At 37.6% G+C, this 20,626-nt stretch overlaps 1 long non-coding RNA gene across 1 annotated transcript; it reads right to left on the bottom strand.

Moving 5' to 3' along the window:
- Positions 1 to 15,948: 15,948 nt before the first annotated feature.
- LOC144988868 (uncharacterized) lies at positions 15,949 to 18,608 on the bottom strand. Its single transcript, XR_013652920.1, has 2 exons — positions 17,891 to 18,608; positions 15,949 to 17,784 (listed from the first exon to the last, which is right to left on the bottom strand). It is a non-coding gene; the product is annotated as an uncharacterized LOC144988868 (long non-coding RNA).
- Positions 18,609 to 20,626: the final 2,018 nt, after the last annotated feature.

Genomic DNA, 20,626 nt, shown 5'->3' with positions numbered 1-20,626 from the left:
TTATATTGACATATTCCAGAATACCTGCCTTTATCTAAAGCATTGCTTTGATGTATGTTTTTAACTCTAAGTTTTCCCAGACAATAGAGGGATAAATGATTCAATAAAAGTTCATTGTGTCTATAAATTATACTGAGTACTTAAATTATTTTTCTATCAGACACTGGTTTATTTTTTTTAAGCGTACCGACATGTTTCGGTGGAATACCCTCAGTCACAATCATCTGTTGTTAAAGACGTCACACACTACCACCTGATGACGACCCTGACGAAGGCGAAAGGTATTCCACCGAAACATGTCGATACGTTTCACAAAAACAAACTAGTGCCTGATAGAAAAACAATTTAAGTAGTCAGAGGGATAAATCCTCATAGAGGTGGGGTTATCCGAGCTCCCAGCAATAAATTATAGAACTTCTCTCCATTTTTCTTTAATTAAGACTGCTGAAAACCAAATCCCTGCAACAGTGTTTACGTTACTTGACATTTTATCACTATATTATTTTTTAATAACCTTTAATTTGATTACAGCATTTAGCAAATAAGATGCACTTTTAGAAACTCGACCTCTCATGTTTCTGAATGAATTGGATTAATGTTGAAAACACCTAGAGCAAAGAGCCTCCTGCTGTTATTGCTCAGGGTTAACATCAATGTCACCCTTCTCCACTCAGAGAAAAAGCTTGTTCGCTTCAGGACGGATGCAATTAGCTTTTTACTCTTCTTGTTTTGTCCTTATTTTTTAAATACCTGAACATTTTTTTGTTATTGCCACTTTCAGTCTCACTCAACGTGCATTTGGCAAACGTGTTTGCACTGATGCAGCCTTGCTGCAAACGTGTGTGTGTCAGTTTGCATTTTTGTGTATGTGCATGTGTGAGACAGGTGTAGTGATTCAACATTTCAATTTTAATAGCCTAAATAATGATTGAAAAATGCTAAATGAGGATCTCTTTAAGAAAAATAAAGTTGATTCTTCTTTCCAACTGTAGGCGGCGGACATGCGTTAGTGAACGCCAACAAAACAAAAGAAGAACAATTCTTTCGCTGCCTGCCCAGTTTAAACACCATGGGCTAAACACGGGTTCTTAAACATGCGTCAAATGATCTGGCCTCACAAGCAGAAGATAGCAGGAAGATAAAACTTACAAGGAAGTAGCTATTAAGAACAGTCCTGAAGCAAACAAGAAAAAACAAGATTATTTATTAGTTCTTAGTATCTCTCTAGAATAGAAAAAAGTCCATGACCAGATTATCAGGTATATAAGGTCCCGCTGGGAAACCAGATTCTAAAATAATATGCACGAAAAGCAATTTTTTTTAAAGTTGTTGCGCCCTCTCTTCTTGTGTCTTTGTTTTTTGTGTATCTGTGTATTTTCAGCTTATTCAGAGGTTCAGCTTCACCTTTCATACTCCACCAATCACGAGGCTGGGAATGAGATTTAATTCAATTCAATTCAATTCAGTTTTATTTGTATAGCTCAAATTCACAACAACAGTCGTCTCGATGGGCTTCGTATCGGTAATTGAAAAAGTGAAACATGAACTCAAAAGGATCATGAATACATATAGTTCAATAGTAAAATACAAAAAATGAACTAACAAACTGACTAAGCTATACTGGCATCCCTGCCCTTAGACCCCCCTTCGAGTTATAAAACTCCCAGAAACCACTGCTCTGGTGTCTGCTAATTTCCCAGGTAGAATCTGTTCCTCAGCTTGTCCCTTCTGTCTGCCTGGCCTAGAAGCTTGTTGAAGCCTAGCTTTTCCCTGCTTTTGTTGATTTTCAAGCCCTTCTGTGGTTTAGTTCTTTGTTGACCTCTTCTGTTAACTGTTTTTTTCAAGTTATCTATTTTATTAGCTTTTTGGTGTTGTATTTCTGTTAATCTTTTACTGCTGAAAAAACCCAGAGAATTTATGTTATTAATGCAGACATTGTCACACTTTGTTTTATCCCAGTCATTTCTGTTTATTAGATTGGACTTTGTTTTGTAACCCCCCACCACAGGTCTGATAAAAGGCCGTGCTGCCATCTTTACCCAACAGAGCCCTCCAGGGGCCAGTGGTCAAAAAAAAAAAAAAAAAAAATTGATAAACCGTGCAAACAGATTATTAAACCGTCGCAGGCTGTGTTTGGCTGCTGGTGACTTATGATGATGTCACACCATAGAAGAAGAACTTGGAGGTCCTGTTGTAAGCAACAAAGCTCCGACACAGAGCGAGATTATCTTCTAAACAGGCTTTTTATTATTCTAGTTTTTTCAAATCCGCGCGGCCAGTGCCTCATACTTGGCTGAACTGAACCGGAAGAAAGGTTAGGATTAGGCTAATACGTGCAAACAACATTTAGCCGTGGAAGAACTTACACTGGAATAACATCAGGCTTTATTTTGTCTGGACCCGACTGGTAACACAAATTCACATGATTGTTTGCTCAGTTTTTGCTCAGGAATGTTCGTTCAAAAGCCGCCTCCGCCTGTCCCAAAGCCGCTCCACTGCTTGGAGATACAAATCTCCAGAGAGACACATCGTGCGCACGGATTAGTAAACCGTTATCAGATCTTTTAGGTCTCCGTATTACCCACCTGGTTTCAAAATTCTTTTTGCTACATATTTTTACTCTTTTCTCCAAATCAGGGACGTAAGAGAAATTTAATAATTAAAAAAAATATCAGATGTGATTAGTCTTGGGTTTAAGTCTAAATCTGCACCTTTAGGGGGAGAAATTTAGAAAACGGTGCAGATAAAACCCTGGACAGGGGTCCGTGCCTCCATCACCCAAAGTTAGTTCTGTAGATCTATCTGAGCTTAAAAAACATTTTTGGAATGAGAAAGAGATTACAAAAAAAACATGCATATTTTCATCTAGAAAATCTGGAAATGCGCAAGTCTTCTGCGTACATAAACTAAAAGTTGACATTTTAATTAGATTGAACACAGACTGTCTGCATCTAAAACATACATTTGATCAAAAATCCACATTTTACAACCCAAAATGTCATACATTTCTGCATTGACTCATGTCACAGTAAATTCTCCATGTAGTTAAAATTAAATTTGAAATTATTTAAAAGATAAACATCTTGAAGAAAGTGAAAAAAAATCCATAATTTGCTTGGACTTGTTCTGTTAAGTTGAATAGAATTTTTCAACTGTACCTATTGACTCTGTGCTCCATTGACTCTGTCAAGGATTTTAAGACGCACCCAAAGACCTCTTTATTTCAGCAGGCTTTTAGTCAAATGTGGGATTTGTGTGTTGGTGAGATTTTGCATTATTTACACAATAATATGTCTAATTTCTTGTTCTAACTTGATGCAGTTTTGACCTGTGTTGATAAGCACTTTTTGTGTGCCATATCAACAAACTTTCCTTACTTACAATTAACTTCCCTGAAGCGAGTTTCTTCTTGAGCGACTTATCAGCACTTCAAAGAGATAAATGTTGAAAGAAAAGAAAATAATTTTCAAGGCTTTGTGGCTCTGTGTTCCGTTAGTTGTTAAGGTAATGTCCAACAGTGATTCACCGAGGAGCCGGAAAACAGTTACAGACACTAAGAAAAAAAAAAAGGCAATAGTTCTTTGTAAATGACAAATCTGAGCAAGAATTTGAGCTGAGGGCTTTAAAATATTTTATGGTCTCATTTTCTTTTCATTGTAAGAAGATGTTTCGGTAGCAAACCATTTGAGCTCCTCCTTGTCCCCTTCTCACCTCTCCCTGGCACTTTTGTTGCTGGTGTCATAATTTACCTCCTTATGCAAACATGACCCTGTGTTTGATATACTGGAAGGCAAAAATATTCATGCTGTAGTTACTGAGGAACCAATAAACACTAAGATAGGAGGGATGTAAGTTATTGCTCTGCACCTCATGTATATTTCACCTTCTATCACTTTGTCCTGCCGACATTAATGTATGCATGTCATACCTGCACATCTAGTCAAGTTATACATATAAAAAAGGAGCAGTATTTCATGGAGTGACATACGTTTGGTTAAGATAAACAGAACAGCAAGGACAGGCAGAGGCGTGGTGAAGTCTTAACTGTAGTGAAGATCACAGTGGAATGGAAGAAAGGCTTCAGAGTGCTGCTGAAGGACTCCTTAGCACAGAAACAAATGTTCACTCCTGGGGTTTTATCTTGGCAGCTTCTTCTCCCATATTCTCGCCTCCTTCTGAATCTTGGCTGATTAGTTAACATCCCACCGGCATGTACCTCACACAATTTTCTGCACAACAAGGACAACCCAGCTGCTCTACCTCACCTTTGCAACTGCGGTGTCGCTCTCAGTGTTAAGCTACAGTCACACTGGGCGTCTGTTGCGTGTTCAGGAACACAAATTAGTTTTTCTACTAATTACGAGCGCTTGTCCGCCATCTACAATTGGTAGAAACGCGTTGCGAATCCCGCAAATCTTGCTCCAGGCTTTTTCTTTCAATCTATTCCAATACATGAAAGAGTCATACTCTAATCCCAGACGAGCACAAACCCCAAGTATTAATTTCTCATTCGTGATCATGTTTAAAACGCTTAGTACTTCTGCGTTTTGAAAAACATGCTACCCACACGACACTGCCAGATCTGATTCCATGATTGGTTAAAATTCAGTGTTTTTGCGATTTAGCAGTTAAAAGTTTAAACTGGTGGAGTTTTCCGGCCAAAGATCAATGAACCCTCGATTTTCATGCAAAGCCTGGTACCAGTTTTTAAATCTTGTGTTGGGATGCATGAATGCGAGAGTTTTGAATTTGGATGTGGAGTTTATGTAGACTTTCCATTGAAAGTGGCCATCTAAACTTGAGTCAACGCAACTGCTGTGAATGCCTTTTTAGACACTTTTGCCGCTCAGAGTTTGGGTGATTTGTCACTGATCAGATTACAGCCTCGAAATTTCACTATGGTGCACTGCTTCAGACAGTCTCTTAAGACAACCTCATTTGATGCAAAAAAAGCAAATTTAATTCAAAATCCAAAAATTCTATCTTTTCTTTCTCTTGGCCCAATTTTTTGGAGTTTTCCCATGTTTTTTGTAAAATGATCAGTCATGACTAACTTTTTGTTATGTGACCAGTCAAACATTTGAAATGCCCTAAAGGAGAGTGGTGAGTGTGGGTGAGTGCTGTGCACAAAAAGAGGAGCTGAACAGAAGGATGTGACCAATGTTTACATTTGTCTCAACACTGTCTTACAACAGCTTATGATGAGATACACTTGTGACACAATGCAGCGGAACAGCCCCATGAAGACCTTCAGGAAGTTTGGAGTTTTACCAGAAAGAGCATTGCTCTTACTTTCAAAATAAAATGCTTATTACTGAATATGAGGTTGTCTTTACTTGTTCTCAACAGTCACTTAATTTTTTTAAAGGACCATTTCACATCTGAGGTTGACTCAAGAAAGAGCTTTATTGTTATGACTAACATAATCTCACTGTGTGCAAATAATTGAAAAACAAACAGGGGCCTGTTTCAGAAAGAAGGTTCAACCAACTCTGAGGTTAAACTTGAACTCTGAGTTGGTCAATCGAGGGATTAACAACTCTGAGTTTTCTGTTTCAGAGAAGCTGATCGGAGTTAGGTCAATCAACTCTGAGTGGACTGATTCGGAGTTAAGCGTGCGCACCGCGACTACAAGAAGCCATTATCAATGGAGCGCAGATATTACGAGTCACCATGGCAACTGTGGAAAAAAAGAGGTCTGCGTATTTTTCGCCAGCTGAACTTGACGTGCTGCTGCAGAGTTACAGTGAATATGAGCACATATTCCAGAGGAAAAGCAACACCGCTGCATCTGCAAAACAGAGACAGTTAGCGTGGGAAAACATAGCTGCTCAAGTTAATGCGCAAGTTTGCATTTAAATCATTGTTATAAAATATTGGCTGTAATAACTTTTTAAATAGCGTAAGGTGTGAAATAAAAATGGCGATATTTAGGTGTACTTTTGCAGTGTTATTCGTGGTGTAATTGCATGAAATGCTGCATAGTGTACAGAACCAATGGGGGGGGGGGGGGGTCCATTTAACGTCGGTAATGTTTAGAGGACTTTTTTTATTAACCTTCCCCTCTTGCAAACGTTGGTCAGTTTAATATTAATACATGCAATTGTGTTTTTAAAAGTGAACTTTTGTCTACCCTTGTATTGATCAAGTGGTATGGGTTTATATGGGATTAACCACTTCAGACCACCACAGACCACTTCAGGAGTAAAATCAGTGCTATTAGATCTACTCTTTTAATTCAAAAAGGTGTTGCTTTTAATGAATCTATAGCATTGTATTTATCAGAGGAAACACTGGAAAGTTTTGTCCTGGTTGATGCTGTGGGACTTGGTCAAGTTTTATCCCAGTTAAAGCCAACCACCTGCCTTTTGACCCAATCCCCACATCGTTGTTGAAAACATTTTATGACTTCTTTGAGTCTCTCAGTTCTGGTACTGCTGGATCTTAGTGCTGCTTTCGACACTGTAGATCACAGTATTTTACTCAACAGACTGAGAGGTTTGGGCATCTCTGGTACCGTACTAAAGTGGTTTTATTCCTATCTCACAGATCGAAGTTTTTACGTAAGTATGGATACTTGCTCCTCAAGGGTCTTCAACATCAACTGTGGGGTCCCCCAAGGTTCAATTTTAGGCCCACTACTTTTTAATCTATATATGTTGCCACTGGGGGACGTCATCAGGAGGCATGGCGTTTGCTTCCACAGCTATGCTGATGACACTCAACTCTACATCGCTGTGTCTCCTGATGATGAAGAGTCGGTCAACACACTCTTAAAATGCATTTTAGACATTGAGTCATGGATGGCAGAGAATTTCCTACAGCTAAACCAGGACAAAACAGAGGTTTTAGTGATCGGTTCTGAAGACAAGAGAGAGATAGTTTTATCTAAACTAAAGATTTACAACACTTCTCAGTGTGTGAGAAACCTGGGTGTCATTTTTGACTCTGAGATGAATTTTATCCCACAAATTAAAAATATCACAAAAACAGGATTTTATCATCTAAAAAATATAGCCAGAGTCCGCCCGTTTCTCTCTCTTGCCAGTACAGAGGTGCTAATGCATGCTTTTATTACCAGCAGATTAGATTATTGTAATGCCCTGCTCTCTGGTCTTCCCAGAACAAGAATAGCAAATCTTCAACTGCTGCAAAATTCAGCAGCACGCGTGTTGACGAGGACCAGGGGGCGGGAACACATTACACCAGATTTAAGATCGCTGCATTGGCTCCCTGTGCAATTCAGGGTTGATTTTAAAGTTCTTTTATTGGTTTACAAATGTTTTTATGGTCTCGGGCCTTCATATTTATCCTCAGGGTCCTCGCGGACCCTGAGGTCCTCTGATACAGGCCTTTTGGTTATTCCAAAAGTAAGAACAAAAACATACGGCGAGGCCTCATTCAGTTTTTACGGACCTCGCCTGTGGAACAGCCTCCCAGAGAGCCTAAGGGCCGCAGAGACTGTTCATGTTTTTAAAGGAAGGCTTAAGACCTACCTTTTTAATTTAGCTTTTAGTTGAATTTTAGGATTTTAAATTTTTATTTTTATTTTTATTTTTATTTTTATTTTTATTTTTATTTTTATTTTTATTTTATTTATTTTAAATATTTTAATTATTAATTTATTTTTCTTTTAACTAGTTTTATATGTGTATGTAAATACATTTATTTATTTATTTATCCTATTAATTTTTAAGTCGCTCTTACTATTTCATATGCCTATTAAGGTTCATGTAATTATTTGTTTTTTGTCCATGTTTTATATATATTTTAATTTTATTCCTTTTACATTTAATTATACTCCAGTGTTTTCCTCTGAGGGATCCTCCACATCAGTGACTGACCCTTCTCAGTGAGCGGGGTCGCTGCAGTGGGATCTCCTGGGTCTGACTCTTTTGATCGGATCTGGGGGGTTCTGTGGTAGTGTTCTCCATGAACTTGGGTTGGGGGGTCGCTGGTGTGGACATGTCCCCAAAATATCATTTCCCCACTTCAGGACAAAGCCTGGTCTCTACATTCTATCATTTTAGCACTTTTTTTAATTTATTTATTTATTTATTTATTTATTTATTGATGTGTGTGTGTCTGTGGGTGTGTGTTTTTGCGGGGGGGGTTGTCGCACGGTTTGTCTTGTCATCTTGTTCTTAAATTTTATTGTATTTTATGCACAGCACTTTGAGTGACATATGTTGTTGAAAAAGTGCTATATAAATAAAGGTTGATTTGATTTGATTTGATTTGATTAAGAAATTAAGCAGTACTAGCAAATTGTGTTTCCTAAAAGTAATTGTTACATTAATCTAATTCAATGTCCCTGATTTCATTTTCATGTAGATGCAATCCTGCAGGAATTAAAAGAACATGCCAGCAGCTAAAAATGAAGTATAAAAACATAATTCAATCAGGTCAAATTTGAGCATGTCATGGATGTAGGCTTTGTTGAAAATATTTAACATATGAAACATCTACATAGCAATACCTAATGTTGTTTTCATTGTATATATGTAATTGACTGCAACGAAAAACGGTAACGCTCAAACAAAAACGTATGGGGAAATGACAAAAAAATCGAGTCTAGGTCTCAAGTTCCTCGCACGACGTAAATGTAATTCTCTACGAATTAATGCAGCCTCCTCGTCTATTGGGTCCTCCAAAAAAGGACAAGCCATTCTTGTCACTTGTCTCTGTGTGACGGAAATTTGGGCAATGAAGGTTAAAGCAAAAAATACCGCTTCGTCTTTAAAAAGGGGAGGGGACCGGCAAAAACCTTGAGTTTAGAGAATAAAACCTGCTCCCGACCAGGTTAGGTTCACAGCATAAGTAACCATGGACACTGACTCTGAGTATAAGTTACCTCTCTTTCAGAAACGGGTTTGACTTACTCTGCTTTCTCTGGTTTAACAAACCTCCCATTCTGAAACGGAAAACCCAGGGTTTCCCTGATTTCAGGGTTAATGCACTCAGAGTTTACACTTAACCTCCTTTCTGAAACAGGCCCCCAGGTCTGTGAACTCAGGGTGAAATCAGGGAAATCCTGGGTTTTCCGTTTCAGAATGGGAGGTTTGTTAAACCCGAGAAAGCAGAGTAAGTCAAACCCGTTTCTGAAAGAGAGGTAACTTCTACTCGGAGTCCGTATCCATGGTTACTTATGCTGTGAACCTAACCTGGTCGGGAGCAGGTTTTATCCTCCAAACTCGAAGTTTCTGCCGGTCCCCTCCCCTTTTTAAAGACGAACGACGTATTTTTCGCTTTAACCTTCATTGCCCACATTTCCGTCACACAGAGACGGTCTAAGTGACAAGAATGGCTTGTTCTTTTTTGGAGGACCCAATAGACGAGGAGGCTGCATTAATTCGTAGAGAATTATATTTACCTCGTACGAGGATTTTGAGAAGACTCGATTTCTTTTTCACTTTTAACTGCTGCCATGTTCTTTTAATTCCTGCAGGATTGCATCTACGTGAAAATGAAATCAGGGACATTGAATTAGATTAATGTAACAATTATTTTATGGAAACACAATTTGCTAGCACTGCTTACTTTCTTAATCCCGTATAAACCCATACCACTTGATTGATACAAGGGTAGTGTTGCAGTGTGTGTGTGCTGAGCGGGGTGCGATCCACGAGAGAGAAGGGGAGGGGCGATTGCAGGTGCAGATGGGGGGGTGAGCACGGAGCAGAGGTGTGTGCGTTGTATATATTGTGTGTTCGGAGGACGGAGCACTTAGTTAAATAAAGAGAAGGTGTCATTCTTAGAATAACTGTTTTGGAGTCATTCTTAATCCGCTCTGGAGGTTGAGGGTTTCCAACGGGAAGTGAACCCCGAAGGAGAATTCCCTTCGGCCCTGAAGGAAATCTCCCCTGCGCTTCTGACCACGGTCGGGAAGACGAGAGAAAAGAAAGGAGAAGCCTTCGCGCAGCGAAAGGTTCAACAGTAGACAAAAGTTCACTTTTAAAAACACAATTGCATGTATTAATATTAAACTGACCAACGTTTGCAAGAGGGGAAGGTTAACAAAAAAGTCCTCTAAACATTACCGACGTTAAATGCATTTTTCCCCAGATTGGTTCTGTACACTATGCAGCATTTCATGCATTTACACCACGAATAACACTTCAAAAGTACACCTAAATATCCCCATTTTTTATTTCACACCGTACGCTATTTAAAAAGTTATTACAGCCAATATTTTATAACAATGATTTAAATGCAAACTTAGGCATTAACTTGAGCAGCTATGTTTTCCCACGCTAACTGTCTCTGTTTTGCAGATGCAGCGGTGTTGCTTTTCTTCCGGAATATGTGCTCATATTCACTGTAACTCTGCAGCAGCACGTCAAGTTCAGCTGGCGAAAAATACGCAGACCTCTTTTTTTCACGGTTGCCATGGTGAATCGTGATATCTGCGCTCCATTGATAATGGCTTCTTATAGTCGCGGTGCTCACGCTCACCTCCGAATCAGTCCACTCAGAGTTGATTGACCTAACTCGGATCAGCTTCTCTGAAACAGAAAACTCAGAGTTGTTAATCTCCCGATTGACCAACTCAGAGTTCAAGTTCAACCTCAGAGTTGGTTGAACCTCCTTTCTGAAACAGGCCCCAGGTTTGTCCCCTGCCTTCGCCCACAAGTGGCCGGGAAAAAGCGGTTAAGAAAATGAATTATTTGTCTCTGTACTGGTCCCTGGAAGTTCTTGTTTGGTTCGCAGTAACATAACATGTTTTCAATAATGGATTTATAATAAAATAAATCTTTGTTCAAGTGGATTTTGTAATAAACAACAATAATTCAATTTATTCTTACAGTTTTGTTACTTAAACATAATAAACGGATGCTGTTGATTTTAGAATCACATCTGAATTAATTTAATTCTGATTCACAAACTTCAATTTTAGTTCAATTTCTCAGCCAAAACAATAATTTTTATTCCAGATTTTTTTATATTGTCAATTTTTTCTCTAAAAATCTTTTTGTTTTGTTATTAGAAAACAGTGACCTGGCAGAATTGTAAATTCTTACATAAAAACTTACAATAAAAATTGTTCTTTTAGCCTTATTAATCCAACATATACTTTAACATAATTTTTGGTTTGATGAACCAATACTGAATACTCTGATTTAGTTTTATCTTTATCAATAGATTTTTTTGTACATTATATTATATTATAATACATTTTAAAAATGTATTATAGATTTTTTGAAGAACAATTTTCAAAACATTTTGACATTTTTTTAAGTCAAAAGCTTAATTTGCTTGAATAAACTGGTGGATGATTAGCTTTTCTTGAATTTATGACAATCAATGCCTCATGATTAAAGCAAAACTTTTACAGTTGATGTCAAAACGCCATAATAACTCAGAAATATATGTAAATGTTTACTTTATTTACTGAAACTTTTTAAAACTGAATTTGTGATGTCAAGCTTGAAAAAAAAGAGATGAGAATCCACATTTTGATGAGCTTGTAGTCTTCTCTTTTTATGAGTAAAAAGCCTTTTCACTTTGCTGTCAGCTTCTACTGGGTCAACTTTCAAGACTCTTTTGATGAGAGCCGAACCGATGCTCCACTCCCTTAACCACAACACAACCAACACACACCACAAATCTTGGTTTTATGCATGGGGAAAGATTTAGTCTTTGAGCAGTATAGAATTGTTATTGTCTTCATTATACATGATGAATTCAACAAACTCTGTTGTAAAAGTCCTCATTGCTTTTATTACATCTAAAATTTCTTATGAGTGGCGTGTGTGCAGAACTTTGAACACAACAGTTGCGCAGAGGCCTGTTTAAGGCAGTGTGGTTGCCAAGTGTTCTGGTGCATCTCAAGACTCCCAGGCTTGCCTGTAGAGCAGCCTGAGGTTGCAGATTTCAGGGCATTGTGCCCCTGATGGAACATACTGCAGATCAGAAGTCCTTGTTTCCAGCATAAACTGGAATCCACCTCTCGAAAGTAAGAGCTGGTGTTGCCCTGGTTTCTGTGAACACAGCAGCACAGATTTAAGCTGACAGAACATGGAATTTAACCGTGAGAAACTTCTTTAAAAGCAGTGGGGAAAACACTTTTTCTGCATGGCAGCTTCAAAATGACAGAACAAGTTCGCACTCCTCCTACATTTAAACCCTTTGACTGCGAAAAGAGGTAAAGTAAAAATATGAAAGGAACACTAATCCCATGAAGAAAAGGAAAAATAATTTGTCCATACAGCAGGTCATTTCACTTAGCAAGAAATCTTTTCAAAATATGTAAAAATCTAGCAACATACTTTTTAAAAAAGGGAGTAATCAGCTAAAAATTAGATTTACTTCAATTGAATGTTATACAGCCCAATAATTTGTTTTTTTGCCACTTCTAAAGAAATGGTTTGTATTTTTTTTTTTGTAACACAATTGTAGTTCAAAGCATCAAAAAACAAGTGTTACAAGTGGAAATGACTCATTTTAGAACAAAATTGGAATATTCTCTTAGTTAACAGGTTACCAGTCTGTTTCAGGGCCATACACCCACATACACACCTAGGGACAATTTGGAGAGACCAATTAACCTATGAAGGATCTTTATTTAGTTATTTTTTACTCTGGGTGGTGATTCTTTTTGCTATGAAGTGAGAGCACTAAACACTGCAACACTGTACAAGCCCTTGTTAACATTTGTTGAACTTTAAAATTATGTCTTTAAAATTGATCCAAAAATGACAGTGCTTCTTATATACTTTCAAAAAATAAATACAATTTCAGCACTTGAAAATTTAAATAAAATGGTATGGAGCTTTTCTGCTTTTTGTGTCCTTCAAATAAAAACAATTATTATCATGGAAACATGTATGAAAGGGTTAAGTGGCATGTTAAAACTTTAATTCATTCCAACTTATTTTTAGATTTCTACGATTTATACTAAATAAGCATTTCTTTCTCTACTAAAATGTTAATTTTAGTAGAAAAATTTGCCAAATTAATTTAATTCAATTTCCCAGGTTTCCTTTCCTGTTTAGTAGTTATATATTTTATTTGTATAGCACTTTGGTTCCAATAGTACGACGGAGTATTAGGGCCACCAAAAAAAAAAAAAATTAGAGCCAACAAAAAAAAAAAAAAAGTAAAATTACGAGATTTTATCTCGTAAAATTAAACGTTATCAATAAACATTCAGCTCACCTGTTCAACAAAGTTTAGTCGGTCTGCTCTGCTGCTGCACGGCGTTCACCTGCTGCTCTGCATGCTCACTTCCACTGTAATCTCCTAAAATTACGACTTTTTTTCTCCTAAATTTACGAGTTTTTATCTCCTAAATTTACGAGATAAAATCTCGTAATTTTACTATTATTTTTTTTGGTGGCTCTAATTATTTTTTTTTTTTGGTGGCCCTAATACTCCGTCGTACAATAGCAATCTTCTGCATAAGAAATAAAACACACAAACAAGTGTATTTTAGTTTTCAATAATTCTCTAAATGTAAGATTTGACCTACTTGTTATTGATGTGGAAGTTTTATTACCTTAAAGCCTAAAATAAATAGGAATTTATTCATAGGTCTTTCTCATGATGAGAGCACATCATTTTATGAAGAAAGGTATTGAGGGAAAATTCCTCTAATGTGAGGGAAATTTAATTTCAATTTGATCTGATTTCTAAAGAAAATTCATAAACGGTGGAGGATTTTGAGCAAAAGAAGGAGGAAAGAAGGTCCTGGATTACAGAGTCATATACAGTTAGTTCATAAAAACCACATGTGTTCCAAACATCAGTAAATGTACAATGTCTGTAATACATCTAAATTTGAAAACCTTCTCAATATTTATGGGTTTCTATTCATTTCATGTTTTCTTCCTATATTTTTGAAGATGGAAGAATTGTAGAAGGACTTTAACCCCCTCATGCCACTAATGCAACATCCCATGTAATCCAGGGTTCTTTTTAATTTAGCATTACCTTAAACGAAACAATATTTTTTCTGATATAATTGTAAAACAAAGTCAGGCGAGAAAGGGTTAAAACCAACGTGATGCTTTATCAAAATTAATCTATTTCCTTTTTTTTTTGCTGTAATAACAGATCCCCTGACACTCGTGCCTGATCTAAACGCCGGCGTATCAGCTACTTTGTTTGTTGTATCCGAGTGACCTTGTGATTGTGCGCCAGCCTTGAACACTGTTACAAGTTGAGAGACAAACAGACTATGAACCATATCACAAGCATTTTGTTACGTATGCTGTTTACCCACATCCAGTGAGAGGCTCACAGCTGTGGTAAACAATGAACAGAACTGGGTTTGATCGAACACGGTGTGTCACTTGGCTGTGCGTTTTTGAACCGCACACAAAAAATCACAATACAAAAGAACTGTTGTGAAGCCTCCTTTGAGAGGATTGCAAACAACTGGACTGATGCTCCAAAGATTTTATAAACCAAAACCTAGCTTTTTTTTATTTTTTATTAAAAAAGTTAGAATTTGTTTGAAAAGCAAAAAAAACTCAATAATAAAGTCCCACTCTGACTTGATTTATTATTATTATTTGAAACTTGAGTTTAAGGCGCTTTTAAATAAAATGGATTATTATAATTAATAAATGGCTTCCCAGTGGTCTTTTAATTATGATCATGCTGTTTTAGCCAAAATAAGAACAAAAACCCTGTGTCGCTTTAGGACATGGTTCTTTGCAGAGCTGCAGTAGTTCATCAGAAATTTAACTCTGAGTTGTGAGCGGCGTGTCGAGACTGTCGGCGTGAAGGAACCCTTGCCCCCCCTTTTGTCTCCTGTAACCTAGGCACTTTGGCATTGGGAGTTGGGTCATCTAGACCCACTAGACAGTGCGCTGAACCTTTTTTCTTTAATGATTTGTGATCTTATTGGTGTCCATGGATTACATGAAATCTTTCCACCTTTATCCACCTTTGTCATGGTAGGGAGAACACGTCAAATTAAGGGTGGGGTTATCTAAGATAGCACAAGGGATAACTGAGACCATCCATTTACACTCTGTCTCACTAGCTTACAGCTCCTCACAACCTTGTCCTAACATTAACATCCTCCCACCGTCCAAAAGCATGCTTCATAGGTTAATTGGCAACTCTAAATTGTCCCTAAGTGTGAGAGTAAATGGGTGTGTGTTTGCAGACATTCTACCCTCCATTTACCTCACAACCTTGTCCTAACATTACCGGTGCAGCAAAAAGGGTGAGTAATATTGGAGCCATCCACATTTTCAGTTTAGAGCCAAATTCTAGCTCAGAAGAGGAAAAGAAAGAGGTTTATGGATGTAGTCCTCTACAAGTGGATGGATCAGAATGGAGCAGAACAGGGAGCTTGTGGCCTGTTGATTGTTGCTCCTACCTCACAAATGCAGTCTTTTTCCAATGGCATTTTTGACTGCTCCTGATTCACAAGGATTTGAATAAAGAAATCTTTAGAAACTTAACTTGAAGATTTTTTTAAATACGTATCCTACACCATCAGAAAAATGCGACAAGAACATGTTAAAAACACCAAAAATATCTGCTTCTGACTTTTTCTACAGTACTTTAGATAAATGCCGCTTTTAAACCCAAACTACGACTCCTCCACTGCCGTGGCTGACAGTTGAACCAAAGCTTTTTCTCCTAAAATGATGGATTTGGTGGGTTTTTTTTCCGCAGATGTGACTGCTTTTAAATTACAAAACAATATGAAGTTAAAAACATGAAACACATTGCTGTTGCTGATCTGGAGCTCTTTCACAAATGTGTTTTTTTAGCCTCTTTCGTGTTGTTGAAATATCTTCTTTCTCTCTTAAACCCTTTTTTGTATTTACTACAGTTTAATGCTTGTTAAAATTATCTGTTTTTTTTATTGTGTTTTATTTCAGGGCTGCACTTGAGTTAGAATCTTTGATTTGTTTTTTTCCATCTTGAGATTATGTTTGGGGTTTTGTTTTGAGATTTAGTCTTTGCTGTTGGTGCCGTGTTCTCACAGGTTTTATTTCCCTATAGCGATTATTGTTTCTGTTAATAATCCCTTTGTATAAACTGTAAGGTCATGATTTTATTTGTTCCACACTAGATATTCAGTTTAATCACCTTATTATTTTTTACTGTGACCTCCCTGCTTCTGGTTTTGTTTATACCGCATAAACAAAGGAATTTTCGATCAGCTGACTCCAGGCCTCCTGTCCTTCTCTGTAACACTTATCTCTAACAAAAGGTGAAATGGATTAGTCTCATTAAGACTATTGTGACAGAGGTTTGGTGTCTTCTGCAAATGAGGTCTGACATTCTTGTTTCTGTTCTCTGGAGAAAAGAGGCGTCCGTTTTTTGACGTTCTTCAAAAAACGTTTTTTTTCTGGCATCGTTTAAAATTTTAAAATTTGGCGGAGTCAAAGGCGGAGGCGTTTTTGTTTGATAGCTTCCAGACTTTTGTACAGTTTGCAGTCAAGAATGAATTTTTATTTAATCCTTTCTCATCAACTTTGCAGAAAATTTTCCATTAAAAAAAAAGTTTTACATCAGGATAGTTAGTTATTGTGAAAGAACAAATAGTATATTTTGTGTTTTATTCTAAATCATGCTTTAACATTTATCATGGCTAAAGACTTGATGTGTTGTGTTTTTTTTCTCTTGATATGTAAAAAGGTTAAATAGAATAGAATAGAACTTCATCGATCCCACAAGGGGACATTACCTTGTTTCCATAGCTCAATTAAAAGCAGCAGATAGATAAGAATAGCAGATTTATAATTGATTGTTAATTAATAATTTATTATTTTTTAAGGATATATTATTAAACTTATATTAGGTTAGATTTTGAGTAGATTTAGAATTATATTATACTAATTAGACCATTATTATAACAATAAATCATAGTGGATAATGCAGATTAGTTATTTTTAAACATGTACTCTAGTAAATATCTGGAATTTCCAAGATTTTTTTTTATTTTTTTTTTCTTACATTTTACAATTGTAGAGGATTTACTGTTTCCTATTAACAAAAATTTATGGGAAAGGCATTAAAGAAATGTGATTTTATTTCCGTTTTTCACGTTACATCTTGTAAAACTACTTCACAGACATCGTCACAATTAATTTCTTCATTACAAACTTAATTAAAAAAAATAATCGGTCAACATTACTTTTCACAGTTTTTTTTTTTTAAACTAAATTAGTTTAAAGCATTATCTCTGCAACAACAACTGTCCATAAATAAAAATATTACGAAATTGCCAATTTTCTCAGCCTCTCTGCAGCTTTCCATATTATTATTTGGGGTGTTTGCTTCAAATCAAAGAAACCCACATTCAAATGTATTTATGTTTCATTTTCTCTCAAGAAAGTTTCCCTAGAATCGTCCTTTTGGACACACAAACCCACATTCGAGCACATAAACTTTCCCCATGCTCTAAGTTGATGACATGTGTCCTTGGAAAGTGCAGTATTCAATTTGTAACTATTATGGAGACAAGGACAAAGTCCTTTATGTGAGCAGCCACAGAGAGAAAATGGAGGCAGTTGCTATAGCAACCGCCAGAAGAGTGCCCAACAAATCAACAAACAATGCAGTACAAGACTTTTCCCGGGAAGGCATTTAATGCAAAGCCTTGAATCATACAAAGTTGTCCTGTTAAGTTTTTGAGACCTGTCTTTGAACGTCTAGGTTGCAAGTGTTCTGTTAAAAACCTTCTGTTTTTCTCCATACTGTTTCAAGGCCGTTCGGGCTGAATGTGCCAGAGAGCTGTCGTCCTGGGTCACGGGAACCTCAGAATTAAAACTTCTACGATCAACCTTCGTGGAATGTTCACCCCTGCAAAAACTGTTGGCAAAAAAAATAAATAAAAAAAAGGCATTTACTTTGGTGACTAGGGGACTTTGAAAGCTTCCAAAAAAATTGAGTTTTTATACAAAAATTTTCATCTTACTTTGAATGCCTCTTCATGTTGTTTTCCCTTTCGTTTTGTTCCCTGCATGATGGCCTCACTTTCCCACAGCTCTCGTCTGAGTAAATATCCTCTTTGGTTCTGACCTTGTTCTAAATTTCACTGCGAGACACAAAACTGCGGCTTGGCGAATGCTGGTTAGAGTCTGACTGGAACTGTCTGGGTGTTGCAGCAAATGAAATAATTACAAGAAAGAGAATCAGTGCTTTAGAGGCTTTAACAAATAGACTTATTTCATAATATTAAGCAGATAGACCAACAAATAAATTACTAAAATTGCAAAAGTTGGCCCAGACATTGTTTCCCTTCTCTTTTCCTTTCTCCTCTTCAGCTTGTTACCAGCTGTGAAGCCTTGAATTAGAAATGCTTGGATCAGTAAAATAAGTAGATCTTACAGCTTAAAATGGGGAAAATTTGCCCAAATCTTTTAATGTTTAATTCAATAAAAATGCAAGATGATTTATTGTGTTACCTTTTGCTTTCCATCCTGACTACACTGTTTTTGCGACTTTTATGTGAAAATCTATAGCAAATAAAATGCTAAAATTAGGTTAATACTTTTTAATTTAAATTAGGTAGAAAAAAGAAATTCAACCCCTAACCCTGCAACCTTTAACACTTAAAGAGCTGTCGGGTCAATTTCTCACTGACCACAACCTAGTAGGAACTAAAACGTATTACTTCACCCTTGAAAAATAAAAATATAAAATTGCCTTGCATTTAGATTTTGCTATTATGATAATTAGAAATAATTTTTTTTAACGTAAATAAAACATTAACTTAAATAGAGATTTGCAAAACCTCTTTTCAAAATAAAACGTCCAGTACTGCAGGGTTGTCCACACTTTTTTCCAGAAGTTTGAACACTACTTTTTATTCGAAGAGTTTTCTTTATTTTCATGACTATGAAAATTGTAGATTCACACTGAAGGTATCAAAACTATGGATTAACACATGTGGAATTATAAACATAACAAAAAAGTGTGAAACAACTGAAAATATGTCATATTGTAGATTCTTCATAGTAGCCACCTTTTGCTTTGATTACTGCTTTGCAAACTCTTGGCATTCTCTTGATGAGCTTCTAGAGGTAGTCACCTGAAATGTTTTTCACTTCACAGGTTTAATAAGTGCGATTTCTTGCCTTATAAATGGGGTTGGGACCATCAGTTGTGTTGTGCAGAAGTCAGGTGGATACACAGCTGATAGTCCTACTGAATAGACTGTTAGAATTTGTATTATGGCAAGAAAAAAAGCAGCACGAAAAACAAGTTGCCATCATTACTTTAAGAAATGAAGGTCAGTCAGTCCGAAAAATTGGGAAAACTTTGAAAGTGTCCCCTAGTGCAGCCACAAAAAAGCATCAAGCGCTACAAAGAAACTGGCTCACATGCGGACAGCCCCAGGAAAAGAAGACCAAGAGTCACCTCTGCTGCAGAGGATAAGTTCATCCGAGTCACCAGCCTCAGAAATGGCAGGTTAACAGCAGCTCAGATTAGAGAACAGGTCAATGGCACACAGAGTTCTAGCAGCAGACACATCTACAACAACTGTTCAAAGGAGACTGTGTGAATCAGGCCTTCATGGTAGAATATCTGCTAGGAAACCACTGCTGAAGAAAGGCAACAAGCAGAAGAGACTTGTTTGAGCTAAACAACACAAGGAATGGACATTAAACCAGTGGAAATCTGTGACTACCTCTTGAAGCTCATCAAGAGAATGCCAAGAGTGTGCAAAGCAGTAATCAAAGCAAAAGGTGGCTACTATGAAGAACCTACAATATGACATATTTTCAGTTGTTTCACACTTTTTTGTTACGTTTATAATTCCACATGTGTTAATTCATAGTTTTGATGCCTTCAGTGTGAATCTACAATTTTCATAATCATGAAAATAAAGAAAACTCTTCGAATAAAAGTAGTGTTCAAACTTCTGTGTCATGGCTACAGAACACTTTTCGAACCCAGATGCTGGAACCCAGAAGAAACACAGCGGGAGGCGAACGTTGGCGGGTAAGAGTTTTAATACGAGGAGCAGAGAGCAGAACGTGAGCAGGTCCAGATGTCGGTTCCGAACTGAAAGACAGAAGTTAGTGGCGTCACTGGTGGATTTCTCCGTAGGCCGATGTTGACGAAGGTGGAGACACTTGATGAGGCAGAGGCTCGTGGTGGGACCGCAGGAGAGGACAGACTGATGAGAACGGCTGGGAACTGATTCGAGCGACCACTCGTGGTACTGGATTCCTGAGGGTGAGTAGAGAGAGAGACAGGTTTAGTCATAGGCTTGACGTAGCGAAAACGAACAGTAGCTTGACTTGAGGACCAACTATGCACCATCAGGGGCAACGGACTGGCGAAGACTGATGATCCTGTGGCTCCTTATGAAGGCGGATGAGGTGATGAGGTAAGTGGTCGCAGGTGTTGAGAATCAGCAGCCAAGCGGAGAGGAGAGGGGGAGGAGGCCGACAGAGGCACCATGTCAGTACCCCCCCCTCAACAACCGCCTCCAGGCGGTCAAGGGCGGCGATCAGGGTGGGCACGGTAGAAATCCTCAATGAGAGAGGGGTCCAAAATAAACGAGCGGGGAATCCATGAGCGCTCCTCCGGACCGTAGCCCACCCAGTCGACCAGGAACTGGAATCCACGACCCCTCCGACGGACGTCCAAAATCCGGCTGACGTCATAGGCCGGAGCGCCGTCGATGACCCGGGCGGGCGGT

Source organism: Oryzias latipes, chromosome 21 (genome assembly GCF_053564925.1).
Source record: "Oryzias latipes strain Hd-rR chromosome 21, Olatipes_Hd-rR_3.1".
Lineage (NCBI taxonomy): Eukaryota > Metazoa > Chordata > Actinopteri > Beloniformes > Adrianichthyidae > Oryzias > Oryzias latipes.
The sequence above is the reverse complement of the archived record's forward strand: the minus strand, read 5'-3'. Positions and strand labels throughout refer to the sequence as shown.